Raw genomic sequence first — 13,241 nt, 5'->3', positions numbered from 1 at the left:
CTACTCGATGATGGGAGGTGGAGAGGTAGCGCAATAACAGAGTAACAGGCAAGTAGTTACAGTCGCAGTGGTTGTATTGCAGTGGGTAAAATAAAACCAAACTGTCTTGATAAACAGCTGATTGCAGGTTTTTTAGTTTACCTCCGGGTCTTGTCTTCTCATAAAGCTACCAGAGATCGTAGTATAATCAGACATGTGGGTCTCTGTGCGTGTCTCTGTTGTTCGACTCTCAGTGCGGTTAGTCCCTTACAAAGAGGAGGTTTGTGTTGGCTTTTTCTCATACTGCATCATCCTCTTTTAGCCATAGACCATTTGCCATCTCTCATAGCAGTGCCTTGTTGATTGTTTATATTGTCAAAGTGTGTGGCTGATAAAACTATAGAAATTGTGAAGCAGCTGGTGTTTAATTAGTGTGTTCCTTATATAGCTGATTGGCCACACTGATCTCACTCTGGCTGGGCTCAATCCAGAGTTGTTCAGTTGGTTGTGCTGGATGTTTGATGGGGTTGTGTAACTGAGAATATGAGTTAGTGTCATATGTTTCTGCTTTAAATAAAACCTGCAGTTGCTAGAAGAGGTGGGGCAGACATAGAGGGCTTAGCTTTTGTACTGAACTACTGTGTCAAAATACTGAAGATCATGGCTAAAACCCTTTCCCCTACTGAAGCTGATTGCAAAAGTCTTTCTCCTCTTGAGCCAAGATTTTCCGTTTATTGAAGAGGGAGGGGGTAAGATTTAGGCCTGGTGTTATTTATTGTTGCAAGAGCTCTGCTATGGGATGTGCTTTGCAGAAGGAAAAGCTTGACTTGCCTATTTTCATTTGCATATATCCAAGTTACAACTCCTACGCGCCGTTTCAGTCGGCAGAGAAAGTCACTTTGTCCCTTCCCCACTTGGAAGTAGTGAGCTTCCAAACCAGGACTGAGATTAGACCTCAAGCCTCCTTCAAGTCTGGATGCATTTCAGTTTGGCTGAGATGTCTATAAGGAAATAAAGGAATGCTGCGGCTTGGAAAAACTTGTGCTCAAATATGCTGCTAAGAGGTCAGAGATGTTCACATTCGACTTGAACCAGTTGCTCCAGAGGGTGTAAATCAGCTGATGTCAGCAACTGTTGCTTAAATGTGTCTTCCTGTAACCAAGAGTAGGTGCAGCGAATAAGATGCTCTGCCTTTTATGTTGCGTGCTGTGGCTTGTACAGCATATCTGCCCACACTGAAAAATATTCAGGAAAATAATAAAAACAAACAAGGTTTTTATATCTCCTCTGAAAGAACAGTTGTGATGCTAAATTCATGCAGTTCTGACTGCAAAGCTACACAAATGCTTTCCCATTAAGGAATTACTCACCTCTACAGATTTTTCTGAAGCAGCAGGATTAGGATTTGCTGCTCTCGAGTGCAAATCCGGTGGTTTTGGGGAGCAGTCAGGCAGCGGTGGGTCACTACCTCTCCTCCTGCAGCATGGGACCTATCCTTGAAGAGGACTGTGTGTTATTTTTCCAGTCAAAATTGTCTAAATAAAATGCAAAGGACAGGTTGAAACAGGCAAGTGGTAAGTATGAAAATAGTCTCATTATAACATGCAGGGCACAGAATGGGATGGGGGAAAAGGAAACACAGAAGTCTGTTAGCCAGGGCACCAACCTCTTTCTTTTCTGTTTATTTTCAGCTTCCCTTAAAATTCCTGCTGTTTATCCACTTTGCCCACGTGGGAGCTAGAAGACTTCCTGCTCTTTTCTGTCAAATTAAATTAATGGGGAAAAAAACCCAACCACACAGATGCTCTAAATCCCAGGCTAATACTGTAGAGTTTTGGCTCTTGCATCTGATTCTCAGTGTGGTTCAAAAACAACTCTGGAGACACTCAGGGCACTCAGGAAGGCAAAAGAGCAACAATTTTAGTGTTTAAATTGAGAGCTGAATTTTTAATCCAGTTCTGGAAGGTGAGATTGTGGAAGCAAATCCTGGGTTTGTCTGTGATCTCTTTCTGCAGATGTGTGCATGTATGATGGGGCTAATTTGCTGTGGGCAATGCACAGGAGTTTTCCACTGACTGCATTGGCCAGATGAGCTTTTTTGCTAATATAATTGTATGCAAATTTTTTGGGGAAGCTTCTGTGAGTGGAGGGAAGCATCTCCCCCATCTGCAGCTCCTTGATTCCAGTAAAACATGTGGGAGAGACAGAGGTAGAAACCCAGCTGCTTGCACAGAGCAATGTGCAGTGCTTTGGCAGTTTGACTTTTTGGGGGGCAATTTGACTTTCCCAAGATCACTTGAAGTCTCCTCTCTGCCCAGTAGCTCTTCGCAGCCAGCACAAGACATGGAGAATAGCTCCAGATCAAATGGCCCTAGTCACAAATGCACTGGCATGAGCTACTGCAGCCGCTTAAGGGCAGAACCACTGTGTCCTGTGGATGCAGATATGATTTTTGTGCAGGGGAATAATTAAGGCAAAGTTTGCAACAGTCGCAGCACGGCACCAGTCGTCTGCTTGCTTTTTGCTTGTTTTATTTTCAAATACGGAGAAGAGCCAAGGGGAGGGTGAAATGGGCTTTTGGCTTTAACCATATCTAAGAACACAGATCATCCTTCTGAAAACAGCTTTAATTTGGCTCTTTATAGGCAGCTCAGACCTTCTCCTGCCATCATTGCACCTCTGTGATATCACGGGCTCTGCTATCGTAGTTCCTCTTTCAGCACTTTCTTTCCTTTCTTTCTTGTTACCTGGATAAGTGGGTTACGAAGGATGCTCTCAGGCTCCAGATTTAGGGCTGGTGGGAGTTGTGCGTAAGTGATGCTATGTGTATAGATTTGCCTTTTCTCTTAAAAACTGTTGGAGGGTGGGGGGAGTTTCACAAACCTTCAGGTGGACAGAAGCAGTTTTATCAGTATTAATTATGATGAGCTGGTTTGGCCTCGGTGAAAGCTGAGTGTCTGGATCAGGATAAAAGTGAAACTTGTAACCTCAGGGATCTGAAGCTGTTGGAGCTACTCGCAGTTGATGCCAAGGACATGTTTAAGGTTTTGCTGAGTTGGAGCCTATACGCAGAGTAAGCACTGATCCTATGGAAAATACAGATTCTGGGCTGCTTTCATTTAGTCAGCTTTTAATTGAAAACTTACTATTAAAGTAGGTACCGTTTGCACGATTAAGGCCAAAATTTGCCAAACAGTATGTCTAAATGCTGATGGATAGGTAGATATTTATGAGGGCAAAGTTTTGGTTTGGTTTGTTTTCCTCCAAGTTGGGGGATGCAGCCAGCAGGACGCCTTGTTTCCACAGTGTCGTTTGCTGCACCCTGCTTCCCCGGTTAATGCTGCACATCTGCAGACATAAAGCAGCAATTTCTAAAAAGGTGTGTGCTATACAGTGTTTTGTTTGACAATACTGTTTTACTTTTGAAAATTGCTAGGCAAGGATCTCTAATATCACAAGCCGTCAATATGGGTTTAAATGGTTTTCTTAATTCAGAGTAAATTCTTCAGTGAGAGCATGCGACCTACAGTTTAGTCTCTCAACTGTTAAAATGTCAGATTCTCACCTCTCAGTTAAAGCAGGGATGGTATAGTGGGACTTCAGTAGGTTCTTCAGCACAGCATTAACACTGAAGTCTCTGGATGTGTTTCACACGCACATTATGAACGTTTTCATGTCCTGTGTAGGTTATGTACAGGTTCACCCCACGGCTTCAGAAGAGTTTGGCTTTGCTGCTCACTCCCCATTTCTGATTGACTCTCTAATATTTCAGCCTGCTGTTACAAAGCAGTCTCCTTCTACACCTGGCTCTGGCAGCCAAGAGGTTAGAACTTTCCTTGCCCTCTTTGCTGTTCTGTGGTCCATCCTTAAAATCAACACGTTTTTTTTCTGATTAAAGGCAAAAGTGGAGTGAAAGTGCTTCTAGCTCTTTTGGCATGTGGTGCTTCATAGAAAGAGAGGGCATAATTGTTATTTCGTGTAGTAAAACTGGCAGTGATTTTTTTGTCTTGCCTTCTGACTATTAATTTGCACGAGCAAGAAGCCTCTGCAGAGACACTTTAAAAATGCGATTTAAGTTAATGCTCGTTTGTCCAAGAATCAGAAGGCAGTTTGGATTAGAAGGCATGAAGCATGTGCTTACAGTGTGGACTCATTGCAACCCTGGATTTACAGCACTCTGCAGACGATCCGCTGCTAAAGGTTTCCCCACTAATCCGGCTTCTTTTCTTTGAGTTCAGACACTGACATTGACTCCCTCCAGTTTTTTTCCAGACCATGGATTCAATCACAAAGTCTTAATTTGCTTAAGGCCTGCAGCGTGTTGGAGGTCTGCCAGGGCAAACTGCAGATCCTTTTCCCGAAGGAACCTGATGCTGCTTAACCTTTAGGCAAAACACAAATACGAGTCAGCCTTTTGGCCACAAACATATGATAGTGTGGGACAGATGCTTCGTTAGCAAAACGAGAATGGCAACGCACTTGGGATTCCCTGTGTAAAAATGTCACCTTTCTCTAGAAAATGGGCGCCGCTCCCTCTCTGCTCCCAACTGCATTTTTATACATCAAGTTACAAAACCGTATTGCAGAGCTGAAAGACTCAACCACCTCAAACACCCCTCCACAGAGCCATGGTGGGTGATGGGTGGTCCCCTCCGTCTCCCAGAGCGGAGCCTGTGCCCAAGCCCGGGGTACAGGGAACCAGCCTTCCCTTGACCTTCTCCCTTTTAGTCTTGGGAACCTTGCTGCCAAATTGGTTGTGAATTTCAAAAAAGCCCCTGCAAATACGGCTAAATGAACATTTGTGCTAACTTCTTCAGTTTGACTGTATGTAGTCAGTGAATGATGTTATATTCCTTGCGATGACAATTTGAAGGGGCAAAAGGACCTATTTTCTGTGTATTTCTTTTGCTCCTTGAATGCTGTCTTCAAACAAGCTCCCGTCATGTTAAGCGTACAAGTTAAATCCTGGCTCTTCATCCGGTCAAATTCTTTTTGGGCTGGTGCTGCCCTTACACATGGCTAAGCCCATTCATCCCAGCTTGTGCAGTCGTCTAATTATCACGTGCCAAAGAGCGCAAGCTGGCTGATGATGTACACTGGCTAATTCAAATACCTTTTTCTTTTTTTAATAGATGTTGAAGGTGAACTCTTGCCACCAAGGAGCTTGCGAGAGTTTTGCCAACAGCTTCAAGAGGGCCTTGAATTGAAGTTCTCCATTTAGAAAATCAATGCATTTGGTGGTTTTGGTTTGGCGGTTTGTTTTGTTGGTTTTGATTTTTTTTTTTTTTAAAGCAGCCAAAAAACACAAACCCCCCCAAAAAAAATTAAAAAACCCCACCAAACTGACTCTGAGTGAAATCATGTTGAGTGTGCTCCATTCCAGCAGAAGTCAGTCACAGGCTAGACTGTTGTGTTCAGGCTTTGAGCTTTGTACCAACTTGAAGTCAGTTGATCATTTACAACAATTTCATTGCTTGCACTGTAAGCAGTGGTATCGTGCCACCTTTTCAAAGAGCTCTTGTAGTGGTCCCCAGTCTGTGTGCATCTACGGAAGGAAATGCAGAGAGCTTTAAAATTTTCATAGGTCTCTTGGTGTGATAAATGTACCTGGATTGGGATGTGATTTCTGTTTTCTTCGTAGCTTTTTGCCCTAAGTTGCCTGACCCTTAAACAGGCAGTTTGGTTAAATCCCCTTGAGACATCTGATTTGTGGTTGGGTAGATCTGCTCTGATCCAGATGAAGGTGAATCCAAAACAGCCTCTCCACCTCTGAGTTTCCTTACCTGGCAATCATCTTTACCAAGTTTGCATTTACATTTCGATACAGTTCTTCCCATATTCATTTTTCTTTTCTCTCTGCTTCGCTCAGTGTTTAAAATAAAATAAACTGCAAACCCTGAGAAATGAGAATGACATTTACTATTAAACGCTGGAGGCACAAAATGTATCTGTTATATTTCTCAGGAATTGTGCTTCTGTGCTATGGATGCATGAAGGGTAAGATAAACCTGAGAGCTGCCCTCCCTACGAATAGGCTTGTATCAAGTAGTTGTCAAAATAAATGCATTACTCAGCTTTTTTGAGGTGCTTATAGGGCTATTTCAGTGCACTCTCATTTACCCACAAAGTGAAACTGCTCCATCTGTCAATAACCATTACTCACGTCCCTATTCTTAGCACCAGCCTATCGTGAACGTAAATGCATTCGCCTAAATTCTGTCTGCAGAAGTATGTGTGAAATTCCCAATAACTTCAGTCTCCTGAATCTTTAACTTCAACATCCATTACAGCAACGCATCAGAAAGCAACACAGGTCTGTGCAGAACTAATAATGGGGAACTCGGTCATCACCCAACGCCTATGTCTGGTAGTGGAATTTAGGTTTAGGAGGTGCTTCTGAGTGTTGGAAGGAAACCGGGTTGGTGAGTTGTGGTTACCCTGTAGGCTTGAAAGTGACTGTACAAAAATAACCCTCCCATGGAAGAGCTGCTGTGTGACTGCATTCACAAGCACAGCTGGGCGTAATGATGGCTTTAATCTTTCATTGCTCTTTTATTCATGTTTTTCTTAGGGGCCAGCTGAGCTGACAGGGACTTGTGCTCTGTTCCTACCTGTCAAGGGAATTACTTTTTAACTCTGCTTTGTGACAACCCACAGTTTCGTTTGTGTGTTTGTCCCCAGATGCATGGTTTTGGTTTGCAGCATCTTTGTTAGAGGCAACGATTCACTAACAGAGGTTCCTCTCTTGATTCCTGGGGTTTGGCTTGAGTTTTCAGAGAACAAAAATGATATTTCAGCCATAAACAGAGCAGGTTTGTTCTAGAGCGATGCTCACATTCATGGCACTCAAAGCACATCTTCATAATATCACCACCTTTAAAAAGTCAGTTTAACTGTAATATTGCAGTTTCTTTCATTTTGGATTTGATAGTCACTTGAAGCAAGTTTAGAAGCTGGAGGAGTATTTTTGTGTAAGCGCTGCATTGGAGAAATGCTTTTTGGGGTTGTGCAATTAATCATCAGTGATGTCGCGTATCTTCATCCAAGAAGGGTTAAAAGTAAAAGCAGCTATGGCTGTGTTTCTGCACTGAGCTCATTCCTGTCCACGTGAAGAGAAGCTGAGAGCAGAGCCCTTGGGGAGTGCTCGCTAAGTCGTGGAAGCCTGGCAAATTAAATGGGGACACAGATTTTCCTGTTCTAGGACACAGCACGCTGCCCAACTCCCATTTTGGGTACCAAGGGGTCTTTGGCAGTTCAGACCAGAGTGGAGGATCAGGGGGATTGAATTCTGATCCTCCAGCTTAGTGCTTTAACTGGGGCACGGCTTGTTGCTGCGTTGGGCTGAGAGTTGTGTCTGAGGCAGAGACCTGTTTACCTGTGAAATTTGTTCACTGTGCTTTTTATGATAGGTGGAGAGGAAAAACATGACTGAAAGTCAGCTGCTTTGCTGCCCTTGAGAAGAAATATATTCATGTTAAAAAAAGAAAAGTAAATAACATGTTCCTGTTAAGTGCCTGTTAGTTACACATATTACATCTAAAAGTAATTATCATTTAATTAGCAGTCTAGCAACAGTGGAAGGAGATGAAGTTACAGTTACATTGCATTTATTACTGATAGCAGGCGAAGGGTCGTATTCCTGCTGAAGCAGTTCCTTCAGAAGCAATTTGGACTGGCCCTTCGGCGAGGGTGAGCAGCACCGTGGAGCCAAAACCACTGGGGCTGGGGGCTGCAGCAAGTGGGACAGCAGAGACCCAGAGGTGGTATCAGCATGTACCCATTTCATAATTAATATCTACTTTGTCCATAAGGTATTAGATGTTCCCATTTGAAAACCAGGGGGAGTGGCATTAGGATTAGATATCGGATTAGATGAGCATGTGCAGTCTTTGACACCCAAACTTTGGTCTCCATCTTAGGTGTTTCTAAGGATAAACATTTAGTCTTTTTTTTTTTTTTTCTTTCCCTTTTCCTGCAGCAAACATTTTGTTATAAGTCAGGGGTCAGAAATGCCAAAAGATCGTGCATTAGAGGAAATAAAGTACAAGAATCTTTCACCTTCATGGAGGTGAAATCTCAGCATTTGCCTGCTCTCGTGTCACTGCGATTTTTTGAAGTGATGCAAATGCAAATCCTTAAATCTAGGATTGTATAAAAACTTTGTCGTCTTAAGGAACTGGGAAATGGTTTAAAGGTGTTGGCTGCTTAGGTGTGTGTGTTAAATCCAAGTGTTTAAGAGGACTGGTAAAGGTGCCTCCCATTCTGCTCAGAGCTGCCTGACGAGGTGGATTTCAGTTGCTGCCAATTAGCAGAAATGAGGTTTTAAACTACTTCTAGCAAAACTTTGAAGCCAGTCCCTGACGTTGCCCTGGGGAGTTCTGCATCTCTAACGTGGAATAAATAGGTCTGATTTGCATAGACAAACAGTACCATTTTAATGAAAAGTTCATGTGGGATTGAGAACCCCTGAATAAGGTGTTCAGGAGGGTGCTTGCCACTTGCATTGAAGAGGCAACTGATAGTCGATAGTAGGAAGAGACTGTGACCTCCTGTTGATTAATCTTTAAAGGTATGTGCTCTCTTTACCTACCCCATGTTAAGTAACAGCAGCTTTCCTGTGCCACAGCGTGAGGAGGAGATTCTGATCTACTCTCACCTCCCGCCTCAGATTAAAACTGCAATCTGCTTTGTTTTGCTGGAATTTTATCTCATGTTTTAACTAATAAGATATAATAAAACATCTATTTTCCTAGTGGAGCCAAGGCTTTGTGGCTTAGCTCCTGGGTTTGATTACAAGATGTACTCAGGCTGGATAATTTCTGTGCAATCAAAATGCAGCAGCAATTTCCAGATCAGCTTTGAGTGTAAGACCTTTAGGGGACCAGTCATACAGGAAAAGTAAAACCAGGTTAACTAAATACTCTGCCTTTCGGACTCTTCGTCCGTGCTAATCTGTGTTCCCCTTTGTATTCTGTCTTGATGTGTAATAGCTTTCCAGACAGAGAAAGTATTTATCTTGCTATCTTTTATGCATTTTTTTCAGTGGCTTCCAGCATGAGCCAGTGCATATATGAAAATTATGCTCTGTTTTATCTCGCCCTCCAAATCTGAGACTCTGTGTTGCCTCTCCTGCAGGACTGTCCGCAATAAATCACAATGAGTGATCCCTATTATTTCCTCCAATTCTGCCTTTGTGAATAAATGGGACACCGTTAGGGGTCAACCCCCAAGCGTACTAATGTTTGAAAACGTGCAGTTGTGCTACAGTGGCCTGCGGGATGGAGCCTCCTTCCCCTGTGCTCGAGGGAGGCACCTGGGCTCATCGCTGCGGGCCAAAGGGTTCACACCAAGTGTGAGACTGCGTTTCCCCCCCCCCCCCCCGCCCCGCGAGTGCCTGCCTCTGCACTGCCTCCAGGAATAGCTCTGCAACTGCCATTAAATTAGGTAAAATGCAGAGCCATCTTTTAAGTATATCCCAAGGGAGAATCCTGTAATTGCAACTATTTCCTCAAAACCATTCCTGAACAGAGACTGAGTCCTATTTGAAGGGCAATTATCAAATTGACTTTCTCCAAGGTGACTTCTTTGGGGCTTGTACTATGAGACTCAAAGCGGCGTACCCCAAAGCTGCAGTGCAGCATTGCTCCCCCGTGTACAGAGTGCAGGACCGGGGCCGTCGGAGTTAGCGCTGGATTGCACTAATGCCAGAGCTTGGGTGAATGATGGAGAACAGCCCAGAACACCTTCTGCAAATTCTTATGACCCTGAGGAAGGCTCACTCCCATCTTATGGCCATTGGTCTGGAAGGGTTTCTTGAGGTCGGTGTCTTTTGCTGAGGTCCCAAAAAGATGGCTGTGGGAGAGGGTTGGGCAGCTGGCACGTGGCCTAAGTGCCTTCTGCTTTCAAGCAGCTGTGGAAATGTGGTAAGCCCCGATCCACGTAATGGAGATCGCTGGGGCTGGAGTTTTACCTCAGCTGACAAAATATGTTGAGTTGGGGATGATTACTACCTGCACATGAACATTTTGACAGCCTATAGCAGCACACATCTGTACAAAAACTCCTGCTAAAAGTGCTGAAGAAACGGGAGCATGGAGATGGGTGCTCAGGCATCCAGTGATTTGTAGTGCTGGGACATCCTTGGGTTTTCTAGAATATACAAGGAAGGAAAATGCTTTTAGGCAATAATTTTGGCAGCAGTTTTTATCCTGGAGGAGAAATTTTACAGTTGAGCTACAGTCCTGAAGCTTGGACATGTAAATAGAAATCTGCTTTAGGCTTGCACGCTGTATCTTGGCACACCGTGGGCACCATAAGGGTGTGCACACAGCTTTCGTTGCTGTTGGTAGCTTAAAGCAAGGATAGAAACATCAAATTGTGTGTGCAATTCCTCATTTATAAGGTTATTAACTACCAGTGCTTTTCTCATCGTAGAGGACTTAAATGGGGGGGTTCTGGTATATGTAACAATATCGTTAGTTAATTCAGCAGCTTCAGTGTGGAAGTCACTAAACCGATTTATAAATGCTTTTTCTCAAGAGCGTCTAGGTATTACACTCATCTGACAGATGAGGAAACAGAGGTACAAAGAAGTTAAATGCTTTGCCTGAGGTCCCAGAGCGAGCCGCTTCTTGACATGGAAATCGGAGCAGGCATACAACAGCGACAAAGTCAAATCTATCTTGAGCAAGGTCACAGACATGGGTAGACATAATAGGTATTTTAAAAAATACATAGTTTTCACAGCTTCTTTGCTATTAAAAGTTTGTCATATTAATCTCCAGTAAATTCAGAAAAGGCATTCAATCTAGCATCTCTTTTATGTGGTATCTTTTATTTTTAATTTGTTTCGCAGATTCTGTAGTACTTAGCAACAGCGAGAAAATAAACCCATTTGAAACAGACAATTAACCAAGGTCACTGGGGCAGGGAAGCTAGAATTATTCAAGAAACAACTATTGCACATGCCATCCTGGGGATAATATTAAGCAAGGTATGCTGCTGTGGGCTAAAATGCTGTTCCTTCGTAGAAATTTTATTACATTCTCCTGAAAGACATCCAGCTTTTATCTGCCCAAGCCATTACGCAGGCATTGAAGGGAAGCTGAGAGCGTGACTCCTGCCTGACTCCACATCTGCATGTAGATGCCCCGCCGTAGGAGGCAGAGCAATATATATTTCTCCTTTGGAGATGCGCTTCATGTGTGACATTAGTTTTTGGGCTTTTGCGATCAGCATCTCGCCCTCGTGCTCGTGCACTGCCGTTAGCCGCCTCCTGCGGCTGCCCTGGCGCTCAAACCCTCTTCTGTTACTGCAAAGTTCTTAAATTAGTGATCCAAAGTTCACTTTTAAAGCAAATACTGCTCCATAGCACACACCCAGGCCCTGCCTGCCCCGCACGTTTGCTTTTGGGAGAAGCTGGGATGGGGCTAAGGGCTGCCACAGGGGCACCATCCATTTGCCGTTGCAGTTGCGGAGCTCGTGGGGAGGAGGGCTGCGAGGGCCAGTGCCAGACAGGAGGGTGCTGCCTTGTCCTTATCCTCATCCTCACTGGTGTCTCCTGGATGTGGCTGAACCCTCTCTGAGAATAGGGGAAGGGGAGCAAAGCGTGGTGGTGGCGTAGAGCTGATGAAGATGACAGGCAGGACAGGCAGGGCCAGGTTTCACAGAATCACAGAATCATCTCGGTTGGAAAAGACCTTGAAGATCATCTAGTCCAACCGTTAACCCAGCACTGACAGATCCCAACTACACCAGATCCCTCAGCGCTATGCCAACCTGCCTCTTGAACACCTCCAGGGATGGGGACTCCACCACCTCCCTGGGCAGCCCATTCCAACGCCTGACTACCCATTCTGGAAAGAAATACTTCCTAATATCTAGTCTAAACCTTCCCTGGTGCAACTTGAGGCCATTCCCTCTTGTCTTATCGCTCATTACGTGGTTCAAGAGACTCCTCCCCCCTCTCTGCACCCTCCTTTCAGGGAGTTGTAGAGGGCCATGAGGTCTCCCCTCAGCCTCCTCTTCTCCAGACTAAACCCCCCCAGTTCCCTCAGCCGCTCCCCATCAGACCTGTGCTCCAGACCCTGCACTAGCTCCGTTGCCCTTCTCTGGACACGCTCGAGTCATTCAATGGCCTTTTTGGAGTGAGGGGCCCAAAACTGAACACAGTGATCAAGGTGCGGCCTCACCAGTGCCGAGTCCAGGCGTAAGATCCCTTCCCTGTCCCTGCTGGCCACGCTAGTGCTGATACAAGCCAGGATGCCATTGGCCTTCTTGGCCACCTGGGCACACTGCTGGCTCCTGTTCAGCCGGCTGTCAATCAACACCCCCCCCAGGTCCCTCTCTGACTGGCAGCTCTCCAGCCACTCCTCCCCAAGCCTGTAGCGCTGCTGGGGGTTGTTGTGGCCCAAGTGCAGCACCCGGCATTTGGCCTTAGTGAAGCTCATACAGGTGGCTTCAGCCCATCGCTCCAGCCTGGCCAGGTCTCTCTGCAGAGCCTCCCTACCCTCGAGCAGATCAACACTCCCACCCAACTTGGTATCGTCTGCAAACTTACTGAGGGTGCACTCGATCCCCTCAAATCGTCTTCGGACTTTTGGTTCGCTCTGCCCGGCCCCGCCGTTTCCCCTGTGCAGGGAGTTGTCTTGCCTTGGCATAATCTCGTTTCAGAGAATGGGGTTGCTTCCAGGTCCAGGCTCTGCCTGAACCTCTCCTGTCACAACCTCACCACTCCATGGGCCCCAAGAGCCAGGTCAGGCTTCACAGGACACTTCCCAAGGATGCGGATGGTCACTAAGCCAAGTGCAATTGAAATACAAGCTTGTTGTTTTCCAACTAATTTTTAATTCATTTGGTTCCTCTCTTCTTAAATTTCTCTGCCCCCCAAAACCTGAGGGACCAGGGGTTTCCTCCGTGGCTTTGCAGTAAGACCGCAGATCCCCGTGAGAACAGCACGTTGCCCGGGGATGGTGAGAGCCCTGGGGTGGCCCTTGGAGCACTCAGCGGAGACGCTGCCCCTCTGCCACCTCAGAGCCATCCTGCTGTGGTCAGACTGGGCCCAGTGTGTGTTCCACAGTGGGCTGGAGCAGCCAGGAAGGCAGCCAGAGGGGGAGAGCTCCAGCCTGGAGTCCCCTCGCAAGGTTTGGGCAATCCCTGAGCCCCCAGGACACACTTGTTGTCTGTGGAGCAAAGGGGTTTGCATGGTCTCTGCCCCATGGAGGTCTGCTGCCTGTGGGCAGGGGCTGATTAACCCTGTCTTA

The 13,241-nt window shown here is 45.6% G+C and overlaps 1 protein-coding gene across 1 annotated transcript in view; it reads left to right on the top strand.

The window, feature by feature from the left end:
* Window positions 1-13,241, top strand: part of GALNT17 (polypeptide N-acetylgalactosaminyltransferase 17) — a 225,158-nt gene that overhangs the window by 121,491 nt on the left and 90,426 nt on the right. The gene's annotated exons all lie outside the window — the stretch shown is intronic.

This window comes from Strix uralensis, chromosome 20 (assembly GCF_047716275.1).
Source record: "Strix uralensis isolate ZFMK-TIS-50842 chromosome 20, bStrUra1, whole genome shotgun sequence".
In the NCBI taxonomy this organism is placed as follows: domain Eukaryota; kingdom Metazoa; phylum Chordata; class Aves; order Strigiformes; family Strigidae; genus Strix; species Strix uralensis.
Note: the sequence above shows the minus strand (reverse complement) of the source record. Positions and strands in the feature narration are given on the sequence as shown.